This window comes from Papio anubis, chromosome 15, assembly GCF_008728515.1.
Source record: "Papio anubis isolate 15944 chromosome 15, Panubis1.0, whole genome shotgun sequence".
NCBI classification, from domain to species: domain Eukaryota; kingdom Metazoa; phylum Chordata; class Mammalia; order Primates; family Cercopithecidae; genus Papio; species Papio anubis.
This window is the reverse complement of record NC_044990.1, coordinates 69,410,958-69,428,756: the sequence shown is the minus strand read 5'-3', so window position 1 is coordinate 69,428,756 and position 17,799 is coordinate 69,410,958. Positions and strand designations below refer to the sequence as shown.

The 17,799-nt window shown below is 38.8% G+C and overlaps 1 long non-coding RNA gene across 5 annotated transcripts in view; it reads left to right on the top strand.

Moving 5' to 3' along the window:
* Nucleotides 1-17,799, top strand: part of LOC103879390 — a 221,565-nt gene that overhangs the window by 87,040 nt on the left and 116,726 nt on the right. The gene's annotated exons all lie outside the window — the stretch shown is intronic.

The following is a 17,799-nucleotide window of genomic DNA, read 5'->3' as shown; positions in this document are numbered from 1 at the left end:
CAAGACTAGATCCTTCCCTTTAAAGCAGCCGTTTCCCTTCTGGTCCAGGGTGTATTTAATACTGTCATTCAGGATCTAGGGCCTGGATTGGGGGCCTCAGGACTCTGCCTCATGTCCTGCCCTGTCCTACTGTGGCTGAACTGATATCCAAGTTGCAAGACAAAGTTCTCTTTACTCTCCCTTCTCTGCTCATCAAACAGAAGGAAGAAGTCTCTCTCAGGGGTGTGAGATGTGCTGCCTGGGGTTGGGGGAGGGGTGGTGCAAGCATTCTCTTGGTCACCCCAGCTGGTATCTCGCTAGGTTGTGTGTGCCCCAAGTCCACTGGCTTCAAACCCAGTACGGCATGAGGACTTGCCCAGGAATTGCAGTCCTTGTGGCCTAGACTGCCTTTCACATTTACTCAGAACACCAGAGCACTTTAGCCCACACTGACGAGGCTTACTAGAGCTCAGGTTCTAACCACTGGGTTGGGCAATTCCCCACTGGTGAGGGCTCATCTAAATGCTTTCTCCACGGGTATCATCTGAGTTCTGTCCCATGTTGCTTTCCACTGTGACAGGGAAGCACTGAGTTCTAATGCAAAGTCCCACAATCACTGTGCTCTCCCTCCCCCAAGCACACAGATTCTCTCCCTGTGCGACGTGGCTACTGCCAGGGCATGGGGGAGGAGTGCTGTAGGTGTTTCTAGGCTGTCTCTCCTACCCTCTTCAGTGCCTCTTTCAGCGATATGACGTTAAAACCAGGTACTGTGAGTGCTCATCTCATTTTTGGTTCTTATGAAGGTGTTTTTTTGTATGGATAACTGTTAAATTTGGTGTTTCTATGTGTAGGATGATTGGTGAAGTCTTCTAGTCACCCATCTTCCACCTCTGAGGTTCATGCTTACTGGTGTCATTTGGGGAATTGATCATGTGACACAAATTGCAATGTACAAAATAATGACAATTGAATTAAAAAATTAAATCTTAACATGAAATGAATAAAATAGTTTAAGTCCATATACATTGTGTTGGTTACTTGCTATTTGGTTTTTCACATGTCTATCAGAAGAAAAATTTAATTTGGAGGATACACTCACTAAACCTTTCATTAGAGGAGAAATTTCAAGATTTGTGACTCCTATAGCAACAGTTACATATTAAATCCTTCAAATCTATTTAACTTTCTTTCTTAAGCAGAGTGTGGGGAGAGTGGAAAATATATGTATTGTATTTGGTAGTTTATTTTAAAAAAATGAGGTTCACCTGGCTCACAGTTCTGCGGGCTGTACAGAAAGCATAGTGGCTTCTGCTTCTGGGGACACTTCAGGATGCTTCCGAGCATGGCAGAAGGCAGAGGGGGCACAAGACATCTTACATGGCTGGAGCAAGAGCAAGAGAGAAGCAGTGGGGGAGGTATCCCACTTTTAAACCACAAGATCTCACGAGAACTTACTCATTATTGCGAGGACAGCTTCAAGGGGATGGTGCTAAGTCATTCAGGAGAAATCTACCTTTATGATCCTATCACACCCCACCAGGTCCCACTTCCAACATTGCAGATTACAATTGAACATAAGATTTGGGTGGGGACACACATCCAAACCTCATTTTTTAATATATCCCCATATATATATAATATATCCCCATATATATATGATATATGTAACATATATCACTAGGAATATAATAGATATATATATGTGTGTGCTACATATAATACTCCCTAAGATATATATTTTTTAGAAATTTAGGTTGGGCACAGTGGCTCAAGCCTGTAATTCACGTACTCTGGGAGGCTGAGGTAGGCAGATTGCTTGAGGTCAAGAATTCGAGACCAGCCTGTCCAATATAAAAAAAAAAACCCATCTCTACTAAAAATACAAAATTTAGCAGGGTGTGGTAACACATGCCTGTAGTCCTAGATACCCAGGAGACTGTGACAGGAGAACTGTTTGAACCCAGGAGGCAGAGGTTGCAGTTAGCCGAGATAGAGTCAGTGCACTTCAGCCTGGGTAACAGAATGACACTCCATCTCAAAAAAAAAAAAAAAAAAAAAAGACATTTAATATATATACTTTTGTAGTAAGTCAATGACACTGAAATGTCAGCCTTTAAGGTATGACTCAACTTTATTAGAAACCCTTGATATATCAAAATATAAAACTGTAGAAATATTTCAAAAACTGGATAACATTTTCCACTTTTGAAAGGAGATCAAATAATTATTTTCTAATAGAATACTGGTCAAATATTTGTAGTTTTATACAATTGCAAAAACATCAATGAGCCACAAAGCATGTTGATCTGAGTTCTGGATCATGGGTTAGAGGAGGAAAATAGATGAAGGATAACTAGAGATCATGGTGAGATTGAAGTGCCATCTGTGTATCTCCACAGCGTCTGTCATTGTGGCAGCTGGGCGTGACAGGGAAATCTGCATGTACACATCCGTAGGACAGCTTTGAGGCTCAGAGTCCTGGTGACCTCAAAGATCCCAGGAATTAAGTGATTTTATGAATTTCCCTTTCAGTCTTCGGCTCAGCTTCTAATATAACTCATTAACAAATAGTAATCAAATAATGGTTTTCACTTGGGTGCTTACAACAAAATGACCCTCTCAACTTTATAGCCGCTGCTTCAAGACAAAAAGTCCTAAATGTCAAAGTAGAAATATAGCTCCTGCTCACTGCCTTTTTGCATATAAGGAATGAAACTGTGACTGATGTTTATAGCTAAGCCTTTTTATTAAATAACTGTCTTTCTTTGAGCAATGGAATAATTTGAAAGGGAATTCATTAAAGAACATTGCCTGACTTTCTTCCAAACACTCTCGTATTCTCTTCTGAAAGAAAAGATGTTGCTTGGAACCTCTGTCATCTTGATCTGATTCAGCATTCTAATTATTTTACTTTAATGGAAGAAACTCTGATAACAAATTCATAAATAAATGCTTATTAAAACAGCTCATCTATCAGTGCCTCTTTATAATCAGTTCAATTGGGTTATGATTTAGGTTGTAATGCCTGCAGCATATTAATTTGGCTATTCAAGTGCGATAATCAGTAATGACTTGTATTTGAATTTTGACCTCCCTTCTAATGATTTAATATCACTTTCAAAACAGCACACTAATAAGAGTATATGTGAAGTTTATTTGAGCATTGTATTATGAAAAGTATCTGCAATTGGACCCTGCAGTAAGCCAGATAAAGTATTATAAATATAAGATATAATTACCTAATTATATCTTTGTTTTTGTGGAGTAACTATGTTGAAAATGGACGCAACAACTATTACCTCTTTAAAATATAAGGTTTATAAACGTTCTTAAGAACTTTTTCTGCATATACATAAGGTTTAAAAACATGGAAACAAATAAGTTAGTGTACAGAAAAGGGATTGCATTGTCCACTGAGATACAAAGTAGTCCCAACTACTCGGGAGGCTGAGGCAGGAGAATGGCGTGAACCCGGGAGGCAGAGCTTGCAGTGAGCTGAGATCCGGCCACTGCACTCCAGCCTGGGCGGCAGAGCGAGACTCCGTCTCAAAAAAAAAAAAAAAAAAAAAAAAAAAGAATTGTTTAGCAAGGGCAGCTTATTAAGCCTCATTGTTCCAAACTTTTTCAGTTTAATCCAGAGACCTGTTTTTCAAAGATTTTCTGCATCTGTCCACAAATTGCATTTTTCAGCCCGTTTCTTCATGGCTACTTTCTAAATGGTTAGCATTTTCATAGCAGAAAGCTAGTTATTCTAAATTGTTCTAATTATTTGATGTGAATGATAGACTGTATAAAAGCACTTACTTACACAAAGCCTAGCACATAGCACTTAATATATTTTAGGATCCCTTTTTCCATCTGTAGACACCAAGATATGGTTCAACACTTTACATGTTGAAGATGCATTGGGATGTTCACTGAGGAATGCAAAGATGAACGAGGTGTTAATGAGCTTGTGGGGAAAATGCACAGGAAAAATGCTTAATGAGGGGAGAGACTGTCTTTCCTTTGTGTAACCTCAGTACCTAGCACAGTGCCTGCTCAATATTTAGTGCTGAAAATGTTGATGGAATCAATGATTTCAATTTGGAAGAAATAAATAATGTGTACAATGAGTAACATATTGTAAACCTTAAGATAATACATTTTATTTGGGAAAAAAGGTGCTGGAAAGGTGCTATTTTTTACGGGTCTTAAAATATTGGTAAGCTATGAGAAGGGGAAATGTGTATTTGAGGCTGAGGAGAGAGTATGGAAAAAAAAGAGACTTGTACTCTTGGCAATGTTGGTGTAGTTTTGCCTGAGGTGGTTAGATTTGCTGTCACTGAAGCTGAGTATGTGTGCAAAGGCAGAGTGAGAGATGAATCTGGAATGGCATGTTCAAGTTAGTCACTAGAAGGCCTCAAGCCACCCCCTTCCCCGAACCCCGGTTCTGTAGATGTTGAGAGAATGGTGGACCAGAGGCCTGCTCTCTCTGAACCTGACTCCTGATTTCCCTATGAAAGCTGGCTTTGCTATGTGTCCTGTGATGTATTTGGGTTTATCCCTACTTTTGCAAAAGCAGGAACATTGTTTCCAGTTTACCTCCAGTGTCTAGAAAAATATGTGGCAGAAAGCATGACTTCAATAAATATTATTTTAATCACTGAATATTTCCACAATTTCACTAATTCTACCTGACATTGTGAAATATTGAACATTTTTATATGGAGAAAAAGTACTATCTTGCCTCTATTTTATGAAAGTAATATTAAGAGTTGGCCTGAACATGTCTATTCATCCACTTGCATTTGTGCTCATATACTCATAAGCCAGTCAATGTGGATGAACAGAATGGTCTATCATCTAAAGCCAATATTTCTTTTCCCTAACTTCCAATCCAAGGACATTATTCCAGAAATACTTCCTTGTATTTCCTACATTATCAATTTTGCCCTCTCTGTGGATGATTTCCATTGGCATGCAAACATGCTATTATTTTTTTCCATTTAGAAAACATTAAGCACAACTATCTTGACTCTACTTCCTCTGTAACTATTTACCTTTTCTCCATTACTTTTTTGAGTGAAGTGTCTTGAAATTATTGCCTATACTTACTGCATTCAATCCCTCTACTTCGTTCTCTCAGAAATCCCTTTCAATCAAGCTTTCTCCTTATCACTTCCCCCAAAAAACTCTCGTGAGGTCATCAGGGAGAGCCACTTTGCTAAATCCAATGGCTGATTATCAGGTCTCATTTTATGTCAACTTTCAGCAGCATTTGATAAAGTTGGCCCCCAGTTTCTTGAAATAATACCTTAAAGACATTATTTCATTTCCTTTGGCTGTGTGGGCATCATACTCTTCTTCAAAGCAAGCTGTTTTATTTTGAAAGTATAAAAGAAGTATAATACATAATTTCTGATTAGTTTTTTTTAAACTACAAAATGTTGTTTTTCCCACTATTCTTCTGAGGGATGTTCACCAATATTCTGGCTTTCCTCTGGACACATGGTTGAATTGCACTTCCTCACTCCCCTCCCCATAGCCTACCATGCTTACAGTTAGTTAGGCACAACCAATGACCTGCTGCAGCCAGCAAAATGAGAGCGGAAGCGAAGTGTTTCAGTTCCTAGTAGAAAGATTTAATTGTAGGCACATGACTCTGAACTCCCTTTTCCCAAGTGTAGAGATTGTAGTGGCAAGTCCTGAAATGGAACTTCCATCAACCTGAGTGACTACAATGAGCTGAAATCAGTGCTGCTCCATTTGGACATTCAAGATAAGTGAGATTAAAAAAAAATGTTTTGTGTTAAGCCACTGAGAATAGCGTGGTGTTTGTTACTGCAGCCTGACGTGGCCCACCCTGACGAGTACAGATGGTGGCCTGTAGTGCTTATAGACCAAAAAAGAACGATCCTAGAATGCACAGTGTAAAGCCACTCGGTCACTTGTCATAGAATTCATACAGTGAGAAAGAGGCCACACAGATCCGCAGATGGTGGGCCAAACTCCTTGGGTGGTTGGTATTGGGAGAACAAGTGTTAGGCCTGGGGAGAATGTGTGGGTAGCCATCTGTCTTTGGCCAAGTGAACACGCTAGTGTTCCAGGTCTTTAGGCAAAAGCAGAAAAGAGATGACAGCTTTCAGCTCAACAGATAACTTAAGATGCCAAACTCTTTTGCTCTGTACCTTATTGTTTTGAAGAAGCCCAGAGATCCCCAGTTCAACAAATAACTATATATAATAAGCATGAACTTATGTTTGTCCTAGTTCTTGCAATAAGTAATTGGAGGCAGTTGTGACCTTGGCCATGGATATGGTGGTAAATCATTTGCACTGTTAAGATTATGACGAAAACATTGCACATACTCAATTTATTTCATATTAAAAAAATAAAATATTGTGAACTCACCATAAAACTGCTTGATTAAAACATGGCTATTATGTACATTCTAAATATACTTTTCTTTATTGGAAAAATATTAATTAAAATAATTATTACTTTAACAGAAACTCTAAGTGATTAGTACTTCATAATTATTGCCCACAGATTTAGGATATTTGTTAATTCTACAATAATGTAGTCTTTAGAATTATATATGTTTAACTTTTTCAGGCTAAAATAATGTGTTACGTATAAAGTAGTGTAATAGGGTCACTAGGCATGGTCCCTAATCACTTTACCAGCCCACTTATTTAAAATTATCTGGCATATCCTTAAGGTTGATATGAAAGAAAGAGGTTACTGAATTTCTCAAAGGGAAGTTAAAAGATCTCATGTAACTTTTAGTCTAATACCTAAGTCAAGAACAGCTTCATATCAAAATCAATAAATATTTATTATGAGGACATTATTTATCAAAGACTGCTCAATTCGAAGGCAGTGAAAAGCACTAAGAGGACCTGCCTGAATGTATTTTACAGTCTCTATTAATTAAAATTACCATTAAGCAAATAATTTGTTATGGTCCTAATAAGTGCAACAAAGGGGATATTCAGGCTCTTGTACAAGTAGATAATAGAAAGACATAATCTTTTGTTAGGTCAGGAAAGTTTTGTAGAAAAATAAAATTTAGGCTGAAAGAGAAATGTGAACGATAAGCAGGGAAAACGTAAGGGAGAAGAGGAAGAACCTTTCAAATAGCAGGTCACAGGAAATGGTGTGATTCATTCCAGAAATAAAATGAAGATGAGTGTACAAGAAAAAGAGAGGACAGGAAAGAAGAACAGTGGAAATGGACTGTTTTGGAAATAGAACGTTTTGGGTTGTTTCTCTCTCTCTCACACACACACACACATACACACACACACGCGCGCGCACACACACACACACACACTAGTCCCCCACTTATCCAGGGTTTCGCTTTCAGCAGTTTCAGTTACATCAGGTCAACTGCAATAGGAAAATATGAAAGTGAAAATTCCAGAAATAAACCATTCATAAGTTTGAAATTGCACACCATTCTGAGTAGCATGATGAAATCGCGTGCTGTCTCACTTCATCCTGCTTGGTGATCAGATTGACTTGTGGTGTCTCAGTGCTGTGGTCAAGTCATCCTTATTTTACCTCATCATAGTCCCAAAGCCAAGAGTAGTGCTGCAGGCCATTTAAATGTGCCAAAAGAAGCCATAAAGTGCTTTTCCTTTAAGTGAAAAGGTGAAACTTCTTTATAAGGAAAGAAAAAAGAATCTCATGCGTAGGTTGCTAAATCGTACTGTGAGAATCAATCTTTTATTTGTAAAATTGTGAAGAAGGGAAGAGAAATTTATGCTAATTTTACTGTTACATGTCAGACTGCAAAAGTTTCCAACACATTGTGCAATAAGTGCTTAGTTAATGGAAAAGACATTACATCTGTGGGTAGAAGACATGAACAGAAATGTGTTCTGATTGATGGCAATTGGGCCTGGTACTATTCATGGTTTCAGGCATTCACTGGGCATCTTGGAACATATTTCCTAAAGATAAGGGGAAGCATGGTACATAATATATAAAACATATATTGTATGAGTGATTGAGATTTGCTTAGCAAAAACATTTGGAAGTACTAAACATGGAAAGGAACAACCGGTACCAGCCATCTCAAAAACATGCCAAAATGTAAAGACCATCGAGGCTAGGAAGAAACTATATCAACTAATGAGCAAAATAACCAGTTAATATCATAATGGCAGGATCAAGTTCACACATAACAATCTTAACCTTAAATGTAAATGGACTAAATGCTCCAATTAAGAGACACAGACTGGCAAACTGGATAAAGAGTCAAGACCCATCAGTCTGCTGTATTCAGGAGACCCATCTCACACGCAGAGACATACATAGGCTCAAAATAAAGGGATGGAGGAAGATTTACCAAGCAAATGGAGAACAAAAAAAAGCAGGGGTTGCAATCCTAGTCTCTGATAAAACAGACTTTAAACCATCAAAGATCAAAAGAGACAAAGAAGGCCATTACATAATGGTAAAGGGATCAATTCAACAGGAAGAGCTAACTATCCTAAATATATATGCACCCAATACAGGAGCACCCAGATTCATAAAGCAAGTCCTTAGAGACTTACAAAGAGACTTAGACTCCCATACAATAATAATGGGAGACTTCAACACTCCACTGTCAACATTAGACAGATCAACGAGACAGAAAGTTAACAAGGATATCCAGGAATTGAACTCATCTCTGCAGCAAGCAGACCTAATAGACATCTATAGAACTCTCCACCCCAAATCAACAGAATATACATTCTTCTCAGCACCACATCGTACTTATTCCAAAATTGACCACGTAATTGGAAGTAAAGCACTCCTCAGCAAATGTACAAGAACAGAAATTATTACAAACTGTCTCTCAGACCACAGTGCAATCAAACTAGAACTCAGGACTAAGAAACTCAATCAAAACCGCTCAACTACATAGAAACTGAACAACCTGCTCCTGAATGACTACTGGGTACATAACGAAATGAAGGCAGAAATAAAGATGTTCTTTGAAACCAATGAGAACAAAGATACAACATACCAGAATCTCTGGGACACATTTAAAGCAGTGTGTAGAGGGAAATTTATAGCACTAAATGCCCACAAGAGAAAGCAGGAAAGATCTAAAATTGACACTCTAACATCGCAATTAAAAGAACTAGAGAAGCAAGAGCAAACACATTCGAAAGCTAGCAGAAGGCAAGAAATAACTAAGATCAGAGCAGAACTGAAGGAGATAGAGACACAAAAAACCCTCCAAAAAATCAATGAATCCAGGAGTTGGTTTTTTGAAAAGATCAACAAAATTGACAGACCACTAGCAAGACTAATAAAGAAGAAAAGAGAGAAGAATCAAATCGACGCAATTAAAAATGATAAAGGGGATATCACCACCGACCCCACAGAAATACAAACTACCATCAGAGAATACTATAAACACCTCTACGCAAATAAACTGGAAAATCTAGAAGAAATGGATAATTTCCTGGACACTTACACTCTTCCAAGACTAAACCAGGAAGAAGTTGAATCCCTGAATAGACCAATAGCAGGCTCTGAAATTGAGGCAACAATTAATAGCCTACCAACCAAAAAAAGTCCAGGACCAGATGGATTCACAGCTGAATTCTACCAGAGGTACAAGGAGGAGTTGGTACCATTCCTTCTGAAACTATTCCAATCAATAGAAAAAGAGGGAATCCTCCCTAACTCATTTTATGAGGCCAACATCATCCTGATACCAAAGCCTGGCAGAGATACAACAAAAAAAGAGAATTTTAGACCAATATCCCTGATGAACATCGATGCAAAAATCCTCAATAAAATACTGGCAAACCGGATTCAGCAACACATCAAAAAGCTTATCCACCATGATCAAGTGGGCTTCATCCCTGGGATGCAAGGCTGGTTCAACATTCGCAAATCAATAAACATAATCCAGCATATAAACAGAACCAAAGACAAGAACCACATGGTTATCTCAATAGATGCAGAAAAGGCTTTTGACAAAATTCAACAGCCCTTCATGCTAAAAACGCTCAATAAATTCGGTATTGATGGAACGTACCTCAAAATAATAAGAGCTATTTATGACAAACCCACAGCCAATATCATACTGAATGGGCAAAAACTGGAAAAATTCCCTTTGAACACTGGCACAAGACAGGGATGCCCTCTCTCACCACTCCTATTCAACATAGTGTTGGAAGTTCTGGCTAGGGCAATTAGGCAAGAGAAAGAAATCAGGGGTATTCAGTTAGGAAAAGAAGAAGTCAAATTGTCCCTGTTTGCAGATGACATGATTGTATATTTAGAAAACCCCATTGTCTCAGCCCAAAATCTCCTTAAGCTGATAAGCAACTTCAGCAAAGTCTCAGGATACAAAATTAATGTGCAAAAATCACAAGCATTCTTATACACCAGTAACAGACAAACAGAGAGCCAAATCATGAATGAACTTCCATTCACAATTGCTTCAAAGAGAATCAAATACCTAGGAATCCAACTTACAAGGGATGTAAAGGACCTCTTCAAGGAGAACTACAAACCACTGCTCAGTGAAATAAAAGAGGACACAAACAAATGGAAGAACATACCATGCTCATGGATAGGAAGAATCAATATCGTGAAAATGGCCATACTGCCCAAGGTAATTTATAGATTCAATGCCATCCCCATCAAGCTACCAATGAGTTTCTTCACAGAATTGGAAAAAACTGCTTTAAAGTTCATATGGAACCAAAAAAGAGCCCGCATCTCCAAGACAATCCTAAGTCAAAAGAACAAAGCTGGAGGCATCACGCTACCTGACTTCAAACTATACTACAAGGCTACAGTAACCAAAACAGCATGGTACTGGTACCAAAACAGAGATATAGACCAATGGAATAGAACAGAGTCCTCAGAAATAATACCACACATCTACAGCCATCTGATCTTTGACAAACCTGAGAGAAACAAGAAATGGGGAAAGGATTCCCTATTTAATAAATGGTGCTGGGAAAATTGGCTAGCCATAAGTAGAAAGCTGAAACTGGATCCTTTCCTTACTCCTTATACGAAAATTAATTCAAGATGGATTAGAGACTTAAATGTTAGACCTAATACCATAAAAATCCTAGAGGAAAACCTAGGTAGTACCATTCAGGACATAGGCATGGGCAAAGACTTCATGTCTAAAACACCAAAAGCAACGGCAGCAAAAGCCAAAATTGACAAATGGGATCTCATTAAACTAAAGAGCTTCTGCACAGCAAAAGAAACTACCATCAAAGTGAACAGGCAACCTACAGAATGGGAGAAAATTTTTGCAATCTACTCATCTGACAAAGGGCTAATATCCAGAACCTACAAAGAACTCAAACAAATTTACAAGAAAAAAACAAACAACCCCATCAAAAAGTGGGCAAAGGATATGAATAGACATTTCTCAAAAGAAGACATTCATACAGCCAACAAACACATGAAAAAATGCTCATCATCACTGGCCATCAGAGAAATGCAAATCAAAACCACAATGAGATACCATCTCACACCAGTTAGAATGGCGATCATTCAAAAGTCAGGAAACAACAGGTGCTGGAGAGGATGTGGAGAAATAGGAACACTTTTACACTGTTGGTGGGATTGTAAACTAGTTCAACCATTATGGAAAACAGTATGGCGATTCCTCAAGGATCTAGAACTAGATGTACCATATGACCCAGCCATCCCATTACTGGGTATATACCCAAAGGATTATAAATCATGCTGCTCTAAAGACACATGCACACGTATGTTTATTGCAGCACTATTCACAATAGCAAAGACTTGGAATCAACCCAAATGTCCATCAGTGACAGATTGGATTAAGAAAATGTGGCACATATACACCATGGAATACTATGCAGCCATCAAAAAGGATGAGTTTGTGTCCTTTGTAGGGACATGGATGCAGCTGGAATCCATCATTCTTAGCAAACTATCACAAGAACAGAAAACCAAACACCGCATGTTCTCACTCATAGGTGGGAACTGAACAATGAGATCACTTGGACTCGGGAAGGGGAACATCACACACTGGGGCCTATCATGGGGAGGGGGGAGGGGGGAGGGATTGCATTGGGAGTTATACCTGATGTAAATGACGAGTTGATGGGTGCAGCACACCAACAAGGCACAAGTATACATATGTAACAAACCTGCACGTTATGCACATGTACCCTACAACTTACAGTATAATAATAATAAATAAATTAAAAAAAAAATAAATTTAAGGTTAAAAAAAAAAAAAAAAAAAAAAAAGAAAAAGAACCTTCTGGCCCTGCGCTGTGGCTCATGCCTGTAATCCCAGCACTTTGGGAGGCCGAGGCAGGCAGATCACCTGAGATCAGGAGTTTGAGACCAGCCTGGCTAACATGGTGAAACCCTGTTTCTACTAAAAATACAAAATAATTAGCTGGGCATGGTGGTGGGCACCTGTAATCCCAGTTACTTGGGAGGCTGAGGCAGGAGAATTGCTTGAACCTGGGATGCGGAGGTGGTAGTGAGTTGAGATCCCGCCATTGCACTCTAGCTTAGGCAACAAGGGCGAAATTCTGTCTCAAACAAACAAACAAACAAACAAACACCTAAAGAACCTTCTTCGGGACCTAGAACAGAGTCCTGAGGAATAACAACATTTAAAGTTGGAGGAGGTAGGCAAAATGATGGGAGAAGAACCACCAGTGAATCAAGAAGAAAACAAAGAAGGTGTGGTGCCCCTCAAAACAAAGGAAGCTTTCAAGAAGAGGGAATGCTGGCTTCCACCTTTCTCAGGCTGATTACTGTCTCAGAAGAATGGAGACCCGGTGTTGTGAGATCTGATTTTATAAAAACTCTGAAATTTAAATTATTTGACATCCCTCCATTGTGTATTATTTCTTTTTTTCTGTCTTATTTAAAAATCTTTGTTTTACTGTAAGTTCCAGGATACATGTGCAGAACATGCAGGTTTGTTACACAGGTATACACATGCCATAGTGGTTTACTGCACCTATTAACCCTTCATCTAGGTTTTAAGTCCAGCATGCATCAGCTGTTTGTCCTGATGCTCTCCCTCCCCTCCTCCCACCCTCACGGACCCAGTGTGTGCTGTTCCCCTCCTTGTGTCCATGTGTTCTCATTGTTCAACACCCACTTATGAGTGAGAACATGCAGTTTTTGGTTTTTTGTTCCTGTGTTAGTTTGCTGAGGATGATGGCTTCCATCTTCATCCAAGTCCCCACAAAGGACATGATTCATTCCTTTTTATGGCTGCATAGTATTCCATGGTGTATATACAGCACATTTTCTTTATCTAATCTATCATTGATGGACCATTTGGGCTGGTTCCATGTCTTTGCTATTGTAAATAGTGCTGCAATAAACATACGTGTGCATGTGTCTTTATAGTAGAATGACTTATATTCCTTTGAGTATATACCTAGTAATGTGATTGCTGGGTCAAATGGTATTTTTGGTTAAATTCTTGAGGAATTGCCACACTGTCTTCCACAATGGTTGAACATTCCCACCAACAGTGTAAACACGTTCCTATTTCTCCACAGCCTCGCCAGCATCTGTTGTTTCCTGACTTTTTAATAAGCACCATTCTGACTGGTGTGAGATGGTATCTTATTGTGGTTTTCATTTGCATTTCTCTAATGATCAGCAATGTTGAGCTTTTTTTCATTTTTTTGCCTGTTTTTGACTTTTTATTTTAACTTTTATTTTAGGTTCAGGGATACATGTGAAGGTTTGTAATATAGGTAAACTCATGTTACAGGAGTTTGTTGTACAAATTATTTTGTCTCCCAGGTACTCAGCCTAGTACTCAGTAGTTACTTTTTCAACTCCTCTCTCTCTTCACACCTTCCACCCTCAAGTAGGCCCCAGTGTCTTTTGTTCTCCTCTTTGGGACCATGAGTTCTCATCATTTAGCTCCCACTTATGTGTGAGAATATGTGGTATTTGATTTTCTATTCCTGCATTAGCTTTCTATGGAAAATGGCCTCCAGCTCCATCCATATTCCTGTAAAAGGCATAATCTCATTCTTTTTTTATGGCTGCATAGTGTTCCATGGTGTATATGTACCGCATTTTCTTTATCCAATCTGTCATTGATGGCATTTGTGTTGATTCCATGCCTTTGCTCTTGTGAATAGTGCTGCAATGAACATTCACATGCATGTGTCTTCATCATAGAATAATTTATATTCCTTTGGCTGTATACTCAGTAATAGGATTGCTGAGTAAAATGATAGTTCCGTTTTTAGCTCTTAGATGAATCACCACACTACTTTCCACAATGACATCCCTCAATTTTTAAATGAAGACTTAATTGTTAAAACTGTACAAACCCTGTCAATGGACTGGAAAGAATGTTATTTTACAACCTCTGTGTTATAATACATCAACATTTGTAACCAATAGTGATAAACTATTTGGTTTAATTGGACATCTAGAAAATTAGCAAAACATTATGCCATAATTCTTAATTTAGCATTGAAATGTCATACAGGCATAAACAGGGACATACGGAAAAGAGAGAAAGTCCATAGTAGTTTTACAACCAAAAGTATTCAATTCAATTCAGATCTCATGGTTAGAGTGCATATACTGTATATGCAAGCAAAAATGTAGTTAGTTGTAGTTTTCAAACAAGCGAAAGAACTGGGCATGAGCAACAATGGACACTACTACATGTTGTTTTCCTGTTTGTTCTACTCTATGCATAAGAAAAGAACCTCTTTCATCTTCCCTGATTCCAATTTCTCCAGACATTGTCCTACAAGAAAATTTATTGATGTTCTTGATGACATCATTGTTCTGTCCTCAATTAGGTGGTCAGCATAACTGTGCACAGCCTACATTTCTACATGGAAGTGCTGCAGGGAATGCTGTACAAAGCTGCTCTCAGATCCAGGGCTGTCATGTCTGTTGGTGCCCACTAGGATTGTGCAGTGGCCTCAACTGAAACATGACTTCTTCTCTGGAAGTCTCAGTATTTCTTGTTTTACTTGACATTGGACTGGTGGCTTTGCATGTATACTAGCTCTTTCTTCTCTCCTCCCTGTTGATGTCTGAAATGCACACGAAAGCACAAGGGAAGCCTGCCAACGTATACTTAGATTAGATTACTGGACGAGGTTGACAAAGGAAGTATTTGAATGGGAAAGATAACTAAATTAGGACCCTTTGTCAAGAGCAAAATCATTTCTCCTCTTCTGAATCTGAATCTTGAAATAGTGTTTTTGGCATTCTTAGCAGCTACAAACAGACTGCTTATTAATTATGGCTCTGGAAATTGCAAACTTTTTTTGAATATAAAATTACTTGCCATGTTTAGTATCACGAGAGAGATGATAATAGAACTTCACTACATTCTTGATCTTTTTGTTATGTTAGACTCACTCCTGGATATTATAAACTGTAATTCTGTGAACATGTCTTTTCTTTTCCTTTTTAACATTTCTTGTTTCCTAGTATGTATGAAAATGTAAGAATTATGGTTATCGAAGTCCTCCTTTTCATAAAATAAAAATGAGTTTTCAAATGAGGTTTGATAATGTTTATAATTTAAGTATTTTCACATCTGTGAAATTTAAAACAATTTCATCTCATTGAAGGGTAAATTGAATTTTCTGAAAAACCAAACATGTAGTGATTCTATATAGTGAAGCTAGTGAAGGACAGATTATTTTTCATATATCACATATAACTAAGCAGGTTATATGTTATTATGCCATTGAATAAAACATATAACTTGTTTTCCTGCAAGATAAATTTTTCCAAGACAGTAGGATGTGCCTGGAACATCTGTGACCTCAGTGAAAATCTCTGGGGGTTTTATTCCTTAAAAGGGTGTCCTTTCTCTTTCCTCTGGACTCCTTTCTGGTTGGATGTGTGGGTTTTGTCTGTTTGTTTGTTTCGGAAAATCTTGACTTGGAGAAAGAAGGAAACAGTTCCTGGTCAACAGTGATTGGTTAGCTTGCTACAAACTAACTTATTTATGAACACATTTCCCCAAATACCATATTACTAACTACAGATGACAATCAAAACTCTGGGTTCCAATTAGAGGAATTTAGTTGATGGTTCAAATGCAGGTAATTTAAGGAAGGGACTGTGTTTAAAAGTTGTAGGCAGCAATGAAGGGACTGCTTGAGAGAACAAAAATGGATATTGAGGGAGGTGTCCAAAGAATAGCAGGTGAAGCAGTCGAAGGGACTAAAGGAGGAAATAGAGTCACTGCTGGAGCCCACACAGACCTGGAGCAGCTCAAGAGGCTTTGCCCATCGGGAGCCGTGGTTACAGAGGAATAGTTCTGAGCAGTAAGATTGCTGGGGGAGTAAACACCGTCTCACTCTCCATCTCCTGCTGATGCTGACTAGTGTGGTGAACTCAACAAGCAAGGGAATGCGGCCAGCAGAGTGCTAAGCAGGGTGGAAGGAGTCAAGAAAAGTTCTAAATCGGGGTGTAAATGGAAGATACTCAGCACAGATCAGAATCCTGAGAGGCAGGGCGGGTCTCTAGCATCACCTTGGGTGGGTGTTTAGGACTGCATTCAGGAAGTAAATTGGAAAGCTTGGGAATGCCAGGTAACTGGTTGGAGAGGTTCCTAAGGAAAGGTAGCATTCTGAAAGCTGTGGTACCTAATGTCCTCAAATATCATTATACCAGGAATGGCACTGAGCCCTCCAAACCCTTTGTCTCACTTCTTATTGACAACATTTATCTCTGGGAGGAATAATTACCAATAATCTATCAATTTTAAAAGAACTGATTTTTGAGAGCTTACATAGCTGGTAATAGAGAGAGTGGTACTCAGGCCAAATCCTCGTCAAGTCTTCAGCCTGCATCTTTCCTTTATCCCATGCTTCCCTTTGACATTTGAAAGCATTTGCTTCACTCAAAGGCATGTAAGCAGCAGAAACCCTTCATCTTCTTTCCTAGCGGTAACAGTGACCATCTCAGTCAGCAGGATCATCACTGGGGTCTTTTACTTCAGACCTTCCAACTCTGTTGCTTTTTCAGATCTGGCTTCCACCCAGACCTAGGACTAATTCTTACTTCCGCACCATCTGGTCCCTTCTTTCCTATTTTATTCTGGCTTCGGCCCTTAGTGTCAGTCAACTACTTCCCACAAAAAAAGAAACCTTTTTGTGTTTGGAAGAAACCTGGAATCAAAGGTGAAGAAAGTGAAGGAAAAAATCTGGAAGTGAGTAGAGAAAAGAGGATAGGAAATGTTCACGGAATGACTGGCACTTGTTCTGAAGTGGGCGAAGGGAGTCGGGCTGTCCAGAGACAGGGTTGCTTCTCTGAAGCTTTGGACACACTGTGAGTCCAGAAGATTGCATGCAGCTGCTTTAGTTTGTAGTTTTGAGTTTAAACCTCAAAAGGAACTAGAAGAAAGCAGAGCAGGAGTGGACTGAAGTGAAACTGGGAAGAATTACACTTCTGCAGCCATCTGTTTTTTGAGCTAGTATAGCTGTTTTTTCCTCAGCTGGGTTTTTAATTTTTTTTAGAAAATTTAAAAAAAAAGTCTAGTAGGACTTTACTTGCTGAAGACATTGAAGTTATATGAAATGTGCTTTCCTAATTCAGGATGCTACTGAAATATGCAAACTCTGCTTTACAATGGAATCTATTAAACTGACGTTTTTGCCTGGCTAGCATGTGGATGAATATGGCCACTCTCTCTCTGGTGCCTCCACCCTCTCTCTTTTCTGCAGGGGTAAAAGTTTATTCTCCTGAAACTAATGAAGTTTAAATCTCAGGATCCCTCAATTGCCCGAGCTCCTCCAAGACCATATGTCTAATTTTGTATTTGTAGTTTTGTCTTCTTTTTCTTAAAGAGGG